The sequence below is a fragment of the Chaetura pelagica genome, unplaced genomic scaffold (assembly GCF_000747805.2).
Source record: "Chaetura pelagica isolate M959 unplaced genomic scaffold, ChaPel_1.0 scaffold488, whole genome shotgun sequence".
Lineage (NCBI taxonomy): Eukaryota > Metazoa > Chordata > Aves > Apodiformes > Apodidae > Chaetura > Chaetura pelagica.
The window spans coordinates 86,493-93,413 of NW_009954235.1; positions in this window are offsets into that span (position 1 = coordinate 86,493).

Sequence of the window (6,921 nt, forward strand, 5' to 3'; positions counted from 1 at the left end):
GCGCTGCCCCTCGTCCTTCCCTCGAGGCTCCGTGCCGGGCGGCCCTGCAGCCACCGCCGGGCACGCGGTGCGATTTGTCATCGTCCCTCTGAGCAGAGGGGAGATTCAGAAGTAAAGACTGACAGACGTGGAGAAGGAGAATACACAGGAGCAAACCCCAAGGTGGCTGGAAGATTTCTGACTTTTTTTTTGGTGTAATTAACGATTTCAGTGAAAAAGATGTGGGACAAAGATACCTATCCTTGAAGATTGGGATCTGCCCACTTGAAATGCTTGATTGATTCTTGCCCGACAAAAGATTTTCTACAGTTCCCCTGGAGTAGGTTTTCATACCATGCTACTTAGATTTATTTTTTTTTCTTTATTTTTTCTTAATGCGAAAGATGAAAAATGGTGATTGGGAGAAAATGGTCAGGAAGTAGAATCAATATAAGGGAGCCTAACAAATCACAGTCCCTGTGGGTGAGTGTGCTTGCAAAATCTGGAGCTGCAGACGTCTGCAGTTACAGAGCTGTCCCTGTATGACAGAGAAAAGGTCCAGCAAAGGGAATTCAGTAAAGCTTTAGGAAAAGCCAAAATTCCTGTTGGCTACTTTCTGCCCGTGACACAAATGTGAGAGTTGTTCCTGCAAGAGCTTTGCCACCCAGGTCTCTGGTTTTTCATTTACTCCTCTGCAGCAGCTAATCGCTGATTCTCTTAAAAGAACTCAGTGTCTCACATGTTCTACCCTTTCAAATGAGTCTCTTCACAATGAATGAACTGTCAGATGCTTCTGTGTTGCTGTCAGAAGTGTTCCGTGATGATGGGTTAGAACCCGTGCCTATTTATGAGCCTGTAAACCTTTTCAGTGCTAAATCCTGCTTTCCAGTGCCTAACTGCTCCCATAAATGCATTTCCCATGTCTGATGTTTATACAACTGGGAAGTGATGATCACAAAGCTACTGATATGTAGCACAAAATATGTAACACATATGCTACCCATTGTCTAATTACATTTGTCTCCCAGAAAATTGTGCCTTGCAAGCAAAAAAAGGCCAAGAAATAATTGTGCATGGAGTAAATCTGAAAACTTCATTGAATATACCCCTGAGTTACATCAGAGTAGCAGGACTGTAGCAGTAACTCATAGGCAATTATAAACAATCTGACAATGAAATCTTTGTTACATTTACTTTGCCATTGGAATTAAATCTTTATGTTATTTCTTGTGGTTACAGATGTACGTTTCACTTTAGCTATTGAAATAATTCATTATATTAATGCAAAGTATCATATTTGCCTTAATAGTAAAAAAAACCACAAGAAACCATCTTTTGTTCTGAAATATGGTGTACCACACCCAAATTCCTACTACAGTAGAATAGATTTAAACCTGAATCTGCATTTAATTGTATGTTTCTATTTAATAGTAAATATTTGACACTTTAAGAAATGACCCAGTTCTTTTAAGCAAGTTTATAACCTCGTTTGCAAGGTTATTTTACATTGGTTATGATGTTCAAAGTATTTTGGGTTGGTTAACAGTGTCTCCTGCAATGAACTGTTTCAGGCTGTGCTTCCTGGCTGGACACCCGAGGGGTGCAGTGCTGTCCTGCAGGGTTGTCACCCAGCTCTCCAGCTGTACCCACACTCTGCAGACCTCCAGCACTACTGCCATGGCATGGGAACAGACAGGACAGGTCCAGGAAGGCATGGTGAGTCTTGGGCCCAGCTGAGGCATTGCTGTACTCTCTTGTGGTTGCTGCGCCAAGAATAAGTCACGAGAGTTTTGAGGCTGTTGCAGGATTTCCCTGGTGCCCAGGAGATGGGAAGAGCTGGGATGCTGGTGTGCTTTGCAGCTTCCTGCAGACTCAGTCTGGCTGTGGTTAAGGGGTCACAAAGTGAGTGGCTGAAGGAAAGGAGATGGATTTGCATCCTAGTATTGGAGGCCAGGGACTGTGATGGGAGAATGATCTCTGAGTATCATTTGCAGGTAGTTCTTTAGTTCTCAAAACAGGCAGAACATGATTTTTGTCTGTTGTGAAGCAGGAATGCATTCATCCTGGGGTAAAAAAAATCAGCAGGGAGATGGCAGTATCCTAGGGAAATTAAGGACAAAGACTGGTCAGGGTTGGAACAGTTCCTTGCAGTCATTCCTGATTGAGAGAATTAAAAGATGGTAACATCTAATCTTGTAACAAGTAGAGGGAGAAAGCAGAGCTAGTGTGTGGAGGATTTAGAACAGCAAGGAGGCAACTTTGTGTTGAGACCAGTAGGATTGAAGCTGCTTGGTTTTTTATTCACAAAATGCAACGTTCTTTTGTCTAAAGCACAAACCCACACTGAATCCTGAGACCACGGTATATTTCCCTCTCAATTTGTTATTGATTAGAGTTCCAAAGCTCAGAAAACACTTTTGCTCACCCATTTTTCCAAGTGAGTCAAAGAAAACATATTAGGAACCTGCTTCTATTCCTTTAACACAGATGCTAGGAGTCCCCCACACTTCTGCTGGTGGCTTTGTTGTTTTACCTTCTAGATGATTTAGATTGTAAAAGGTTGCATGTATTTTGAAATCTTCCCATACTCTGGATGTTTGACTTCAATATTTGTATAGTAGATCTTTTGGAGCTCTGCAGCTAGAAAATGACGCTAATTTTTTAGTACACGGAAAAAATGTAGCCCTTGACATTCCAGCTGATGTGCCAGACCTTTGGAAACGTCCAGGTGTTCGTGCTACCTGTAGATAAAATATTTGAATTACAGCTCTTTATTTTCAGAGATTGGTCACGGGCAAATAACTAACACCAGGGACCAGCCACCCACATCCACCTGCAGCAACTCAGAGTGCAGCACAGGAGAAATGCAGTGACTTATTTCCCCTGCCAGCTCTCTCCTGTTCCAAAACACTTGAACTGTTCTGCATCCCATTCCTGTTGTTCAGCAGGCTGCCAGAGCAGCCAGTGACACACACCATGCCCTCCAAAAGCAAGGAGATGCCACTGGCACCAGCACCATGCTCTCTTCAGGGTCCTTCTAACACTTGGAGCACAAGGCTGCCCACAGGGGTAGTGGCACCTGAGTGCAGGTCAGTGGTAGAGCAGCAGCCTCAGCTCTGAGAGAAACTTCTGCTGCATCTGCCAAGCAGTAGTGCTGGAAGGGAGAAGATGTGTTGGAGAAGGGATATATTTCAGAGGAAGTGGATGGAAGTTGGAATGTCAGCAGGGAACTTGGGTGTTCACTGAACGTGTCTCCTTTGGTCCCGTTGCTCTGGAAGCAGCACTGGCCCATGTGCCTGCTGCAGACAACAGTGCTCTTCACCTTCATGGCCAGGCTTGGTGTGATGCTGTTTTACTACATCCATACACGGGATCACAACCCTAACACTTCCCCCATTATCTCTAGTTTGTTGTCAGAGGAACAGGACCAGGCATCTCTGGCTGCAGATCTTGTTACTCCACACTTTCACCCAAACATTACACACTTGAACAAAGTTGCAGGGGACTCCACACTAGCCCCAGTGTCTGCTTCTGTTCAGCGTCTCAGAGAAATCCATCTCTGAACATGGTAGGGTTCTCTGAGCCCCAGAGCTGAGCTGCCAACGTGTGGTGGGACAGCCAGCTTGCTGGACGGTGGCCCTGGTTCGGCTGCCTCCTGCCCGAAATCCCGTTTCTGGCAGACAGGCGTGCCGGCAGCTCCTGCAGCAGCCAGCAGGGAGCCTCGGGTGCCTCTTTCCTCTTTGTGTTGTGGTTTATGTGGTTTATGCGTGGCTTCGTGATCTTCAGCACTTCAATCTCATTAATTTTCACACACACAACTCTTAATTTCTTTTCACCTCAGTGGCTTGAACTATTTATCACTTTTCCACAATCTCTTCTCTCTTCTTTAACTGTATTCCTGGGGAAGAGGAGCAGTATTGCACCAGCAACCAAGCTGGCTGATAATGATATTCTTTTACTGTGCTGTTTGCTAAACCTGCCCTGGAAACCTGGGGCTAAAACACAGCGTGGGAAAGCAACAAAAATTCCTGACGTGATGGCACTTGAAAGGCCTCAGTCATAGCACCATATGAGACAATCTGGCCCCTGGTTGCTGAGTTCAATGGGTACAACTTTGCCCCCTGGTTGCAGGCACCTAATTGATGCTTGTGCCTTGACTTTTATGAGAATTTGGAAAGTGGAGTGGAGCCCAGCATGTGTGGGCAGCCTCTGGGTGAGGGAACCCATCTGCAGCAGTGCTGGTGCTGCCTGATGAAGAGATGCTTCTCAGCACAGAAAGGGTTCTGCTCATTTTGCTAACAGCATGTAAATGTAATGACCAAGTGATATTTTGAGGCAGCAGCTCCTCCAATTACAGTCTGATTGCATTCATCAGGGACTGCTCTGCATTCTAACTGAGAAAGTGACAGTCACTTAAACCAGGAAATATTGTTGTACTTGACCTTCAATATTAATCTGCCACAAGAGCTGTGGCAGTGTTAGCCAAGTGGTGGATGGGCTCAGAGGGAGCAATGCTCATCTTGCAGTGCATCCATATCCCTGCCATCTTATTAGAGTCGTTGAATGCAGAATAGCAGAATCTGAGAATATAAAATAAACGAAGTGGATAGAGAAGATGTGTTGGAGAAGGGATATATTTCAGAGGAAGTGGATGGAAGTTGGAATGTCAGCAGGGAACTTGGGTGTTCACTGAACGTGTCTCCTTTGGTCCCGTTGCTCTGGAAGCAGCACTGGCCCATGTGCCTGCTGCAGACAACAGTGCTCTTCACCTTCATGGCCAGGCTTGGTGTGATGCTGTTTTACTACATCCATACACGGGATCACAACCCTAACACTTCCCCCATTATCTCTAGTTTGTTGTCAGAGGAACAGGACCAGGCATCTCTGGCTGCAGATCTTGTTACTCCACACTTTCACCCAAACATTACACACTTGAACAAAGTTGCAGGGGACTCCACACTAGCCCCAGTGTCTGCTTCTGTTCAGCGTCTCAGAGAAATCCATCTCTGAACATGGTAGGGTTCTCTGAGCCCCAGAGCTGAGCTGCCAACGTGTGGTGGGACAGCCAGCTTGCTGGACGGTGGCCCTGGTTCGGCTGCCTCCTGCCCGAAATCCCGTTTCTGGCAGACAGGCGTGCCGGCAGGCCCTGCAGACGCCCACAGGGAGTTGGGCTGCCTCCTGCCCGAAATCCCGTTTCTGGCAGACAGGCGTGCCGGCAGCTCCTGCAGCAGCCAGCAGGGAGCCTCGGGTGCCTCTTTCCTCTTTGTGTTGTGGTTTATGTGGTTTATGCGTGGCTTCGTGATCTTCAGCACTTCAATCTCATTAATTTTCACACACACAACTCTTAATTTCTTTTCACCTCAGTGGCTTGAACTATTTATCACTTTTCCACAATCTCTTCTCTCTTCTTTAACTGTATTCCTGGGGAAGAGGAGCAGTATTGCACCAGCAACCAAGCTGGCTGATAATGATATTCTTTTACTGTGCTGTTTGCTAAACCTGCCCTGGAAACCTGGGGCTAAAACACAGCGTGGGAAAGCAACAAAAATTCCTGACGTGATGGCACTTGAAAGGCCTCAGTCATAGCACCATATGAGACAATCTGGCCCCTGGTTGCTGAGTTCAATGGGTACAACTTTGCCCCCTGGTTGCAGGCACCTAATTGATGCTTGTGCCTTGACTTTTATGAGAATTTGGAAAGTGGAGTGGAGCCCAGCATGTGTGGGCAGCCTCTGGGTGAGGGAACCCATCTGCAGCAGTGCTGGTGCTGCCTGATGAAGAGATGCTTCTCAGCACAGAAAGGGTTCTGCTCATTTTGCTAACAGCATGTAAATGTAATGACCAAGTGATATTTTGAGGCAGCAGCTCCTCCAATTACAGTCTGATTGCATTCATCAGGGACTGCTCTGCATTCTAACTGAGAAAGTGACAGTCACTTAAACCAGGAAATATTGTTGTACTTGACCTTCAATATTAATCTGCCACAAGAGCTGTGGCAGTGTTAGCCAAGTGGTGGATGGGCTCAGAGGGAGCAATGCTCATCTTGCAGTGCATCCATATCCCTGCCATCTTATTAGAGTCGTTGAATGCAGAATAGCAGAATCTGAGAATATAAAATAAACGAAGTGGATAAAGGTTTCTGCCAAATCACATCAGCAGGCATATCTGTGAAGGACACAGAGCTCAGATTATTTTGCTAATAGTCACATTACTGCTCCAAATGCATTTTTTTCCTTCAAAGTAGAAAGCAGGGGTCAGAAAAGAAAACTGTTGAGCCTCCAGTTCATTTTCCAGCTGTAGTTGGGTCATTTCCAATGCCGTGCTTTACCAGGTCTTTTCAAAACTTTATTGTGGCCTTTCAGTACTTGAAGGGGCCTGTGAGAAAGATGGGGACAAACTTTTTAGCAGGGTCTGTTGTGACAGGACAAGGGATGATGGTTGTAAGCTGAAAGAGGGCAGATTTAAGACTAGAGAGAAGGAAGATATTTTTTTATGCTGAGGGTGAGAAAACACTGGCCCAGGTTATCTGGAGAGATGGGAGATGCCCCATCCCCGGAAATATTCCAGGTCAGGTTGGGTGGGGCTCTGAGCAACCTGATCCAGGTACCGATGTCCCTGCTCACTGCAGGGGGTTGGACCAGGTGACCTTTACAGGTCTCTTCCAGCCCAAACCATTCTGTGAGTCTATGCAAACACCCAGCAGTGGTGGCAGAGGGCAGGGCGGCTCAGCGTGTGGCTCTGCTCCCACCCGTGGCTGGTATCAGCCACTCCAGTCAGCGTTTTGGGTGGAGATGGGGATCTCTGTGTGTGCTGTGAACTGCAGGACTTGGTGTCACTGCCGAGTCTCCCGGTGGCACTGATGGGCAGGGTGCAGCTGCCTGCAGTCGGGGTGGTGTGAGGCCACCCTGCTCCTCGGCAGCCCTCTGGGGCAGGGAGGGATGT